This window comes from Cryptomeria japonica, chromosome 3 (assembly GCF_030272615.1).
Source record: "Cryptomeria japonica chromosome 3, Sugi_1.0, whole genome shotgun sequence".
In the NCBI taxonomy this organism is placed as follows: Eukaryota; Viridiplantae; Streptophyta; class Pinopsida; order Cupressales; family Cupressaceae; genus Cryptomeria; species Cryptomeria japonica.
Window position 1 is genome coordinate 892,346,861 of NC_081407.1, and position 12,543 is coordinate 892,359,403.

Here is a 12,543-nt window from a genome sequence, read left to right on the forward strand (position 1 = left end):
AAGGAGGAGAATAGACAAATGATAAAATATTGGCAAGCTAGTTGCAGATGATCATGTTACTCTGATTGTATATCTGATTAGTGTTACCATCAATGCCAAAGCAGGAGATTGTTGGTATTTGGCATAAATGATTCAGATGAGGTGATGCAGTTGAAGTTGGATGACTACACCGATAAAGGATAGAAGTCAATTTGTGATGCAGAGATTGAGATTCTATGAATAGATGACATGATCAGTTATTTGTGTTGTCATTGATGGAAACTCATGTCAATTGATGTTCCTGATGTTTTTTTCTGTCATCTAAGTGATTTGGTTTATTGGAAGACAGGGTTTACCGACAGAGAGCTAAAGTCTGTGAAATAGGACTTTAACTGGTAAAGTAGATTTGTTTTGATTGGATCAATCGATCGACAATGATTAGTGATTTGCGGTTTCGATGGTGAACTTGTATCATGGAAAGATGTATCTAACCAAACTAGAGCTTGTAGAGATTACCGGAAGGCATGTTTCAAATTTTCTAATTAAGTTTTGCTAAGGTTTCAATAGGGTTTAAGACCCGTGAAGAATTCATCAAAATGGTAATGATTTTTGTTATAACACTGATCAACGGTGAGTGTACGTGAAGTTGGTAACATGGCACAACCCACATGAAAGATTTAATTGTTGTTTTGGCATGATTCAAGGAATATTTTCTTGGGAATCAGTGAAATGCTTAGTAGAATGTTTTGAGGATACAGATCTAATTTCTGTGATAGGTTATGATCAACCAATGGTTGATATTGCATTGTAATTTGTTGTAATGATATGTATAATGATCTATGATGATCTCTTATGATTTGAATTGTAAATTCAAGATTTAATTATGGTTTTTTGGCTGACCTAGTTGAGATGGCTATTTATGATGACATAATTGATGTTTATGGTGTTGGTGGTCTTAGATATTGTGTTAAGACGTCCAAGAGAAGTGTGAGATTCTCCTTAGAATTATAGAGTGTTGTGTATAACTAGATTTGAACAAGAAAGTGCAGAAGTGAAAGTAAACAAATCATTTTCTTACTGTTGTTCCATAATAGTTGCAGCAGGTTAAATCCCTTAACCGAGCAGGTCCTAACAGGCCTTAAAAATTTAAGTCCCCTAACAGGGTAGCTCTCAAAAGCATTTTAAATCCTCTCATGAGGTTGATCCTAACAGATCATCAAGATCCTAACCGAGCTCCAAGGAAAATCCCTTAACCACGTGATTCCTAACAGGGTCTATTCCTAACCGGGTGTATTGTAAGCTCCTAATAGGGCATAATTCAAAAGAGTACAAATATTTGTGGCTGCCAACTCCCACTGTGGTTTCTCCCTATTTGGGTTTCCACGTCAAAAACTTATGCTGTTCATGTGTGGAAATTTTTTTTGTGATGTTCTTGCTTATATTTCATTTCATGCATTATTTCTGAGACACCGGTTATGATGTTTTATCAGAAGTTTATCAGAGGTTACCAGTACTGATAAGGAGTTGTTTAAGAAATTTTTTGATCTAATTGATTAGGTTAATGAGTTGGTAAATGATCAAGTTTATATGATTTCTTTGGTTGTGAAAGTATTGATAGTTGTGGTAAATGATTTGATTAATGTGTTAAGCAAATCTGATAAAGCCATTGCTAGATCTGATTAAAGAAGTTGAGACATTTGTTAAATGGTTTCAGATCTGAGATAAGTTTGTTTTTGAGTTAAAGTTTCAATTGGTCTTAATATTGATTCAGCCCCCCCACCTCTTAGTATTAACCAGATCCTCATAGGATTAACACCTTGTCAACATTATACTGATTGTGTCGTTCATCAAGGAATAGGTTTTTAGGCCCCATTGGACTAGTTTTGTGAGTTGCTTTTCTTTTGATTGGGTTGATTTCTTTTTTGATTGAACTCCAATTGTATGAGGGGTGTCCTTGTCTCAAAGACCTCCTACCGTACATGCAAATGTGTTTTCTTATATCAGAGTTGCCACCTCTTTTCAAAAGGAATATCTTGTCATTATTTTCTCCCGAGTTCTTTCCCACAACATAGTTCCTTCTTTGATTGTTCTCCCCAGCAGATTCGCCAATTTGTTGGAGCTCAAAATCAATAGTTTGATGATCCCTAAGAGTACACCACTTTCTATGATTAGGATCAACAACCAATTTTGGCCAACTAGTGGAATGATCAATTGATCTTAATTACCTTCACTTCTGGCCCTGTCAAGTCAATGTGGGTATACCTTATCACTAGCCCTTCCCTACTCATGCTATGGTTGGTGATACTTAGACAAATTATGTTATAATATTTCTATCAGTGATCACTCTCAAATGACATGAGAATGAGAATGATCTTGAGCATATTTTTTACTCCTACTTTGCAAAACGGAAACTAAAATTAAATCTTACTTCCTACTTTATGGAATTGAAATGAAATATCTTATTTAGATTTGATAAAATGCATTGTTGAATATGCAATATTGACTAGTGTCTTCCTCTTAATTGGGTATAGTGTCTTATGGAACCCCTTTATTTATGTCTCCCTGGTAGACAATCCTACACAACCATCTATTGTTGACCTTCCTACACTTATTTATCTTATCATGACAATCACTATATAAGGAATTTAATCAAACTTATATAGTAGCCATCCAATAATGCATGCCTTCTTGCTAACTGAATTAAAATAACAAGGTAATAGTATATAAAAACAATTCTCAATGTAGCCTTCAATCTTCTTAGTATCAAAATATCAAGTAGATTCAAAAGATCAACCACAATAATCTGAATACAACAAATCAGCAAAAAGATTTATGATTCTTGTATTACTTATAGCAGGTTTTGCACCATAAAAGTATAAAATGCTTCTAACTGAGTGATAAGTCTTTTTTCTTCTAATAATGTTCTATTGTCTCTTTTTACATGAAAATGCTCTTCCTTTTATAAGGATAGATCAATGAAACAACATGTCTCTTGAGAAAAGGTGTTACATAAATTGAAATAACAAACTCTTAAACTTAATTTCTAACTAAAAATAGACTGACTACACCAAAATGATCAATATATTCTTGATCCTTGTATGTGTGAATTCCCATGATGAAGTGCCTCTTTGCAAACTCCTTCCAGTAGAATTTGTTTGTGATCACCTTCATATGATGGAGGGTCTATTCATCATCATTGATCAGGTTCAAAGCCTTGGGCAACCCAAAAATAAGTCCTTCTTTCCATAGCTCATGTGGCATAACCTCTCCATCTTCTCCATTTAGGACCACTAGAAGATTATCTGCACCCTCCTTATCTAACTAGGCCATATCCTCTTCCAATTCATCATGGTATTCTCTGTGTTTTGCTACTAACCTTTTTTCTTCCCTAGGTATCTCAATGGTGGCAGGATCTTTCATTTTCTCAACTTTCTCATTCAGGCGCTTAGTTAACCTAACATGCTCTTGGAAGGAATGGTATATTCCTTCATATGTTTTCCAATATTCATCAGCATGAAGCATCATCTCTTTGTGTCTATGTGTGAGAAAATCAACTATCATATTATACACAATTTTCTTTCCTTGTTCTTCCAATTTCTTCGTCTTCTTCTCAAATTTCTCTGCTTTGTATTTCCAATAGTTGGTATCTTGCAAGGCAATAGAAATTTTTTGTTCACGCTCATATGATAACTCCTCATGTGAGACTGATTTTATCCTTTCTTCAAGATACAACTGGAGTTCCTCTACCTTTTCAAATTTCTCCTTGTATATGTCTCTTTCTCTTTTAACATGTCTCATTTGGGCCCGGTTGAACTGAGCAACATTGACATTCAGGTCTGCTATTTCCAAAGGGTCAAATTTTCCTACTTTCTACACCATTAAATGTCCAAAAAATTTATCATTTTCTACCAGAATAGGCATTTTTCTTTATGGATATAGGGCCCACTGCAAAAGTTTCTCCTCATCACGGTGAAAACTTGATCCTGAATATACACTGTCTACATCATGAGGAAGCAATATATTTTTAGGTCCTGAAGACAACTGAGAGGGGGGGGGTGAATCAGTTGTCAGATAAAATCAAACCAAAAACAACTTAACCAACCTTAATTCTTAATACCGGTAAACCAAACTTTATGCTGGTAGACAGTTTATTAGTTAATTACAATACCGATAAAGATTAATGCATGAAATAGAAAGACAATAACATCCACAACACATAACACCAATATTTGTATGTGGAAACCCTATAAGGGGAAAAACCACTGTGGGAAACCTTACCCACAATCAAATGATACTACTGCAGATAGTATGTGTATACAAATAGGGTCTGCACATGCAGAAAGGCCAACTGCCTAGAGCTCACTGCTCAAACAAAAATAGGAGTCACACTGACTACAATTGGATGGTTAAATCCAATAAAGATGTACTGCTCAAACTAGCATCTTTCTATGCTAGATTCAGTACCAGTGTAGTTCTAATTGTCTTCACAAAATCCTCCTTCAACCTTCAAATAATATCTATGTGTAAAGCTCTGCTTATTTTTGCATATACTGAATTATTTCTTCCTTTCAATTCCACACTTGATCTTACAAATAAGATCTTACATTTATACCATAATCTAAGACCAATTTTAGTAGGTCGGCTTGATGCATTTACAACATGTTGGCTTGATGCATTTACAACAATAATAAATCATCTCCAAAGTGTGTCATGCTGATCTGGAATAGATAAGCATGTTAGTGCTTATCCTGGACCTATTTACCGCTAACATCAAATATGCAAACACGAATATACCAATTAAAAAATCTCCAAGACAAGGTGTCCAAATGATGTCTTCGACATAACCAGGTGTTTTCCATATCATTCCAAGTGCCAGTGAACATTATATCCCGCCGGTGTACCAGATACCGGTGACTGTACATAAGTCACTTTCTTGTCAGTGAACATTGTCAATTCTTCAAAGTGTCAGAGTGGATAAGTGTTAAGAGGTGTTGACATCAATGACAAAACCATATCAACATAACCAAAATACCAACAATCTCCCCCTTTGGCATTGATGGCAACACAAGATGGAAAAACCATCAAAGTGCCAAAACAGAAATGCCAAATACCCAAAACCCAACAATCTCCCAAAATCAAAATTCAGATACAAAGAGTAATCAATCTCAAAGTAACAATCTCTCCCCTAATGAATAATATCTCCCCAAAAGATAATGTGTTTTTCCATAGATATCTCTCCCCCTTTGACATCAAATGCCAAAGCTAATACAAAACCAGATTCAAATACAAAATACCAACCAATTCAGTATACCAACTACTCCCCCTGAGAAGTAGCTTCCTCATCAAAGCCGACGTAAAAGATTTCTTTGTTAATTCTGATAGTTGATGACAAACATCAACTGTCTAAGTCTCTACTGGTGGGCCTATGACCCCAAGCTGATCTCTGAGATATTCAAAGGTCTCCTTAGGCAGAGGTTTAGTGAAAAAATTTGCAATCTACTCTTTAGTATTCACATAAACAAGTTTTACTTCTTTTTCTTCAACATTCTCTTTCAAAAAATTCAATTTGATAGAAACATGTTTGGTTGTAGAATGTAATACTGGATTCTTAGATATATCAATTGCTGCAGTGTTATCACAATAGATAGTTATAGGTTCCTTGTATTTTACCTTTATGTCCTTCAACATTTACTTAAGCCATAATACTTGTGTACAGTTAGTTGCTACTGCAACATATTCTAATTCTTCTATTGATAAAGATGTACAACTTTGTTTTTTACTCAACCAAGAAATTAATCTGCTTCTAAGAAAAAATGCTCAGCCAGTGGTGCTTTTTCTATCATCCACATCTCCTGCCCAATTTGCATCTGTGTATGCAAATAATTCAAATTTTTCATCTCTAGGATACCATAAACCAAGATTTGTAGTGCCTTGTAAGTACCGGAAAATCCTTTTTAGTGCTGATTCATGATTTTCTCTAGGATTACTCTGAAGTCTTGAAACAATACATACTGCATTCATAATATCAGGTCTGGTTTGTGTTAAATATAGTAAACCTCCTATCATAGATTTGTACCTAGTCAGACTAACAGGTGTAGATTCATCCCTTAGTGATAATTTATCATTTGTAGTCATAGGTGTGCTTACCGGTTTAGAGTTCTCCATCCCAAATTTCTTTAGTAACTCCTTCAAGTACTTGGATTGACTCAAGAATATACCTTTATCAGTCTATGAAATCTACAATCCTAAAAAGAATTTTATTTCTCAAATCATAGACATTTCAAATTCTTGTTGCATTTCAATAGAAAAGTCTTTACATAATCCATCTTCTCCTCCAAAGATTGTATCATCAACAAAAACTTCTATAACCAAGATGTCATCATTAGTCACTTTATAGTATAAGTTGTTGTCAGCATTACCTTTAGAAAATCCAATCTTCAAAAGATACTTATCCAATCTTGCATACCAAGCTCTTGGAGCTTGCTTCAACCCATAAAAAGCTTTTCTTAACTTGCGAACCATATCTTTGTTATCTGTCAAAGAAAATCCATTAGGTTGCTTAATGTAAACTTCTTCTTCAAGATCTCCATTCAAAAATGCACATTTAATATCCATTTGATATACTTTGTAGTTCTTGTGTGCTACAAAAGCCAAGAATAATCTGACTGCCTCAATTCTAGCTACCAGTACAAAGGTTTCATTATAATCAATTCCTTCCTTTTGAGAATATCCCCTACACACTATCCTTGCTTTATTTCTGATTACCTTACCATCTTCATTAAGTTTGTTTTTGAATACCCATTTAGTTCGAATCACATTTTTGTCTTTAGGCCGTGGAACTAATGTCCATGTGTTATTCTTTTCAATTTGTTCTAATTCTTCTTCCATAGCTTTAATCTAGTGTTTATCTTCACATGCCTCATTAATTGATAATGGTTCAATTTGAGAAATAAGACATACCTCTTCATTTGCTAGTCTTCCTCTTGTCATAACTCCTTTATACTTGTTTCCAATTATCTGATCTTCGAAGTGATTAAGTCTTACATACCAGGGTGTCTTCATTTGTTGTTGTTGCTCAGTTACAGTGGAATTTTAAGATGATACTAGTGTAACTAGATCTTCATTCTGTACTAGTGGGTTCAATGTAGGTTCATTTTCCAGTATTTCTATGGCCAGTTCAGAGTCTATATACCTTGAAGTTCCTCTAAATTGTTCACCAATCTTCACATTTGTACTCTCAACAATTTTTTGCAATCTCTTGTTAAAACATCTGTATGCCTTGCTCTTAGATGAATAACCAAGAAATATTCCTTCATCACTTCTAGGATCAAATTTGCCAATATACTCATCTCTTCTAATATAGCATTTACTACCAAATATTCTGAAATATTTAAGAGTAGGAGTAATGTCAAACCATAGTTCATGAGGGGTCTTACCGGTTTCACCTTTGATGTGAACCTTGTTGAATGTATAGACCGATGTGCTTACTGCCTCTCTCCAATATCCATGTGGAATATTTGCTTCTGATAACATACTTCTAGCTACATCCAAGACAGTTCTATTTTTCCTTTCTAAAACTCCATTCTATTGTGGTGTCTGGGGTGCTGATAACTATCTTTTGATTCCATTCACTTCATAGAATGCATTATATTCCTTAGATCTAAATTCACCTCCTTGATTTGATCTCAAACATTTGATTTTCTTACTGGTTTCATTTTCTACCATTGCTTTGAATAGTTTGAACTTCCCAAATGCTTCTAATTTTTCTCTGAGAAAAGTAACCCAACACATTCTAGAATAGTCATCAATGATTAGCATGAAATATCTATCACCTTGTAAACTTTTAGTTCTAGCTGGACCACATAAATTAGTATGAATTAAGTCAAGAGCATTATTTGATTTTTCTGGAATAATTTTAAAAGATGCTCTAACTTGTTTTCCAAATTGACATTCCTTACATACCGGATTGTGAGGCTTAACAATCTTAGGTAAATCTCTAACTGCCTTAGTAGTACTAATTTTTACCATGCAATGAAAATTTACATGACAAAGTCTCTTATGCCATAGCCAACTTTCATTAATGTGTGTAATCAAGCATATCTTTTCATTCTTATTCAAATGAAAGATGTTGCCTCTAGTTTGATTACCGACTGCAATTTCCAAACCACTTCTATTCATAATTTTCCATTTACCATTCTTGAATTGTAACTGAAATCCTTTTTCAACTAATTGACCAACACTCAAAAGATTATGCTTTAGACCTTCTACATAGTAAACATTATCAGTATTATGTTTACCATCAAGAGATATTGTACCTTTTCCTTTGATTAAACAAGCTTTGTCATCTCCAAATCTTACTAGGCCTCCATTATATTCCTAAAATTTTAAGAATTTGCCTTTATCACCAGTCATGTGATGTGAACATCCTGAATCAATGATCCATTCATCCCTAACTTCAATTTTAGCTATCAGGGCCTATTCTACCAGTTGAACAGTAGGTGCCGATTCATTTTCTATTATAGCAACAAAAAACCATCCATTGTCTATTGGATCCTCATCAGAATCATCAGTGACTCCTTCATCAACAAGATAACAAGACTTATCTTTGTTCTTCTTAAATACGTATCTCTGATATTCAAGGTTAGGCTTGTATGTTCTTCTAGCTTCTTCTCTTAGTCTAGCATGTCTATCAGGGCATCTAGAAGCCATGTGACCAATCTTATTACAGTTAAAGCATTTAAAGAGCACTTTACCTTCATACTTACTTCCAACTAGACCTTTAGGCATTTTTCTTGCAAATAGTGCTTCAAGTTCTTCATTTTCTCTCCTGCTTTCCTCAAGTTCTCCTGCATAAAAGGCTTTCCAATCAGACTTGTCAAATGATGGTGTAGATGATGTTGATGCCTTAGAAGATAAATTTGTTTTTATAGTAGCAATAGGACCAAATTGCTCAATTTCAAAAGCTGAAAGTTTTCCAATCAATGTATCCCTAGTTATTCATGTATTAGGCATTGTTCTCAACTCATTTATAGCAGTAACTTTCATTTTATATGCTGGTGGAAATCCCCTTAAAATTTTTGAAATAATTTCATCTTCACTTAAGGTTCCTCCACAATATTTAATACCCAAAACAATTTCATTAACTCTTTCCATAAAAGCAGAAATCCTTTCATCTTCTTCCATTTTCAAATTTTCATACTTGACCTAGAAGCTTTCAAGTTTTGCAATTTTGACTGTGGAATCTCCTTCATTCAATGTTTCCAAATGATCCCAAATAGTTTTAGCAGTAGACCTATCTGATAATCCCATGATTTGCTGATCTGATAATGTGCTCAAAAGTGCTTCTCTTGCTTTGCAATCATTTTCCTCATCTTTAGCCAAGTTTGGTGGATTAGGCTGATTCTGAGTAGGAGCAGTATAGCCATTCTTTGTAACATCCCAGATGTCCTTTCCAATGCAATTTAGATGTTTCTCCATCCTGATCTTCCATATTCCATAGTTGGTTCCATCAAGTTTAGGACTGTCCTTCTTGAAATAGTTATAAGACATTGGATATCCTCAAACTATTAAACTTATGGAAAGAGGACTAAGCTCTGATACCAATTTTTAGGTCCCGAAGACATCTGAGAGGGGAGGGGGGGGTGAATCAATTGTTAGATAAATTCAAACAAAAAATAACTTAACCAACCTTAATGCTTAATACCTGTAAACCAAACTTTTTGCCGGCAAACAGTTTATCAGTTAATTGCAGTACAGGTAAAGATTAATGCATGAAATAGAAAGACAATAACATCCACAACACATAACACCAATATTTGTACCTGGAAACCCTGTAAGGGGAAAAAACATGGTGGGAAACCTTACCCACAATCAGATGATACTATTGTAGATAGTATGTGTATACAAATGGGGTCTGCACATGTAGAAAGGCCAAGCGCCTAGAGCTCACTGCTCAAACACAAATAGGAGTCACACTGACTACAATTGCATGGTTAAATCCAATAAAGATGTACTACTCAAAATAGCATCTTTCTATGCTGGATTCAGTACCGGTGTAGTTTTGATTATCTTCACAAAATCCTCCTTCAACCTTCAAATGATATCTGTGTGTAAAGCTCTTCTTATTTTCGCATATACCGAATTATTTCTTCGTATTCCACACTTGATCTTACAAATAAGATCTTACATTTATACCGTAACCTAAGACCAATTTTAATAGGTCGGCTCTAATAGATATTGCAATAAAACATTTTACAAGTAAATCAATAACCGATTCAACATGTCGACTTGATGCATTTACAACAATAATAAATCATCTCCAAAGCATGTCATGCTGATCTGGAATAGATAAGCTTGCCAGTGCTTATCCTGGACCTATTTGCCGGTAACAACAAATATGCAAACATGAATATAACAATGAACAAATCTCCAAGACAAAGTGTCCAAATGATGTCTTCGACATAACCAGGTATTTTCCATATCATTCCAAGTGCTGGTGAACATTATATCCTGCCAGTGTACCAGATACTGGTGACTGTGTATAAGTCACTTGCTTGTTGGTGAACATTGCCAATTCTTCAAAGTGTCAGAGTGGATAAGTGTTAATAGGTGTTGACATCAATGACAAAACCATATCAACATAACCAAAATACCAACATATATTTCATTGCCAGTACTTTAAACAAAGCTATCAAATAACACAGTTGAGCTCATGTTCCATCCTGGGACAATGAGTACTCCTACTTCCTGCAACAATTCTCTTCCTATTTCAAGGGTAATAGAGGCAATCTGATAATCCACATCATGCTGAAGCTTAGCAAGAAGTTCAGGTTCATTCTTAGGGGTAATTTCTCCAACTTGCCTTTATATCTGTACAGGAAAGTTTTAAACTATTGAGAATAAATAAAATCATCATTAGAAATGGACTTCTCTCCTATAGGTATTCTGACATCTTCCTTGTCATCCTGATCTTCTACTTCTACTATTTATTTTTCTCGAGGGATGTGAGATGGGACCTATTCTCTAACATCTCCTATGTCTCTTTGAACTGAAGGGGAGGGTTGTGGTAATTTATACATGAGAGGTTTGATTACTTGTGCTCCTCTCCTTGGGATCTTCCTTTCATCCTTTTCAAACACACTTGGAGGGACCCCTTCTTGAATATCATCTAAGTGAGAAATCTTCTCATTGGCACGAGCAACTAGATCTTGAATGGTATCATAAGCACTATCCTTCAATAAGTCATGGCTTCTTCTCCACTCTTCTGCCTTGCAGACCTTATCATAGGTCTCTAACTTATCCATAGCTCGTCTTTCATCCAGATTCCTAATTAAGTCATCATTTTCTAGTGGCACATGCACATAAGGGTGCAACTTCTACATTTGTTTGGCAACACTGATAAATCCTTCAGGATCAAATTTCACCCTAGTCTCTCCCGGTGTCATGCCATAATAGGCTAATTTATGTTTAATGGACTCATAACCTTAGTAGAAAATACTGTAAACTCGCCAAAAGACAAATAGACTGGCATAAGATATTTTTATCCATGTATCCCCAAATAGGTGTAGCTTGACTCGGCCAGTTGTCTCACAAAATCCAAATAAATAATCAAAGTCCTTGGGTCTCAAAAACTTCTTTAGTTTAACTGACAAAGTATAGGTAGAAGGATGACCAAGATGATTAAGTATGGGCTTAACCAAGTATTCTTCAAAGTACAAGTATTGAGACCATGGGCATCTTTGATCCCACACGGTTGTCCACATTTGGACTGGTCTCCTCAAACCCTGTCTATCATATTCTATGACTCTGAGATTGTTAGACCATGAATTATTTTCTTCTCCTACATACAATAACATGTGCATCAATACAAAGAACTGCATTTCTTCATAGTTACCCTTTAATCTCTCCAAACCAGGAGTTATCTGATTAACAATTAAATATACATAATCAAACGACCTAGCATCATGTGTTTGCATATCAATAGCCAACACCATTAGTACCACATCCATCAGAATATTGGCTTCATACCTCATGATTTGACATATACCATAATAAGTATACATGAAAGATTCTTCAAATTGGCCTAGCTCAAAGGGTGGGTTTTCATTTTTTTCAAAAAATTTCCCTTTGTTTCCCTCTTTCCTTCTATGGATGAGCAATCTCCATCTTTTATATGTATCTATGAGTCTCGTGTATTCATTATTCAAAATTGTAGGGTCAATGGGTTGGTCCAATGTTATATCCAAATCAAATACTCTGGACATGAAATCCCTTGTGATGGGTAACAATATTTGCCCAGCGGCGTCCTTGACGATTTTTGTGCTTGGGTCATAGTTTTTTATCAATGCAGGCATTAAATCTATATTCACAAAGCCATTTGGGACTGCTAATTTGCCAATGTTATAATTCCATGGGTTGCAAATAGGTTCTAGCCTATTCCTCTTTCTATAGTGGTAAAGCACTATATCAAACCCCCTCATTGGTGTCCAGATATCTCCTAGGCCCTCATTTTTTATCTCCCAGTATGTTTGATCTTGCTTGTGAGAATTGTTTGGACTTTGAGCC

The 12,543-nt window shown here is 35.0% G+C and overlaps 1 pseudogene; it reads right to left on the minus strand.

Moving 5' to 3' along the window:
• Nucleotides 1–3,300: 3,300 nt before the first annotated feature.
• The window catches only part of LOC131059795 (cucumisin-like), a 51,739-nt pseudogene continuing 42,496 nt past the window's right edge, over nt 3,301–12,543 (minus strand).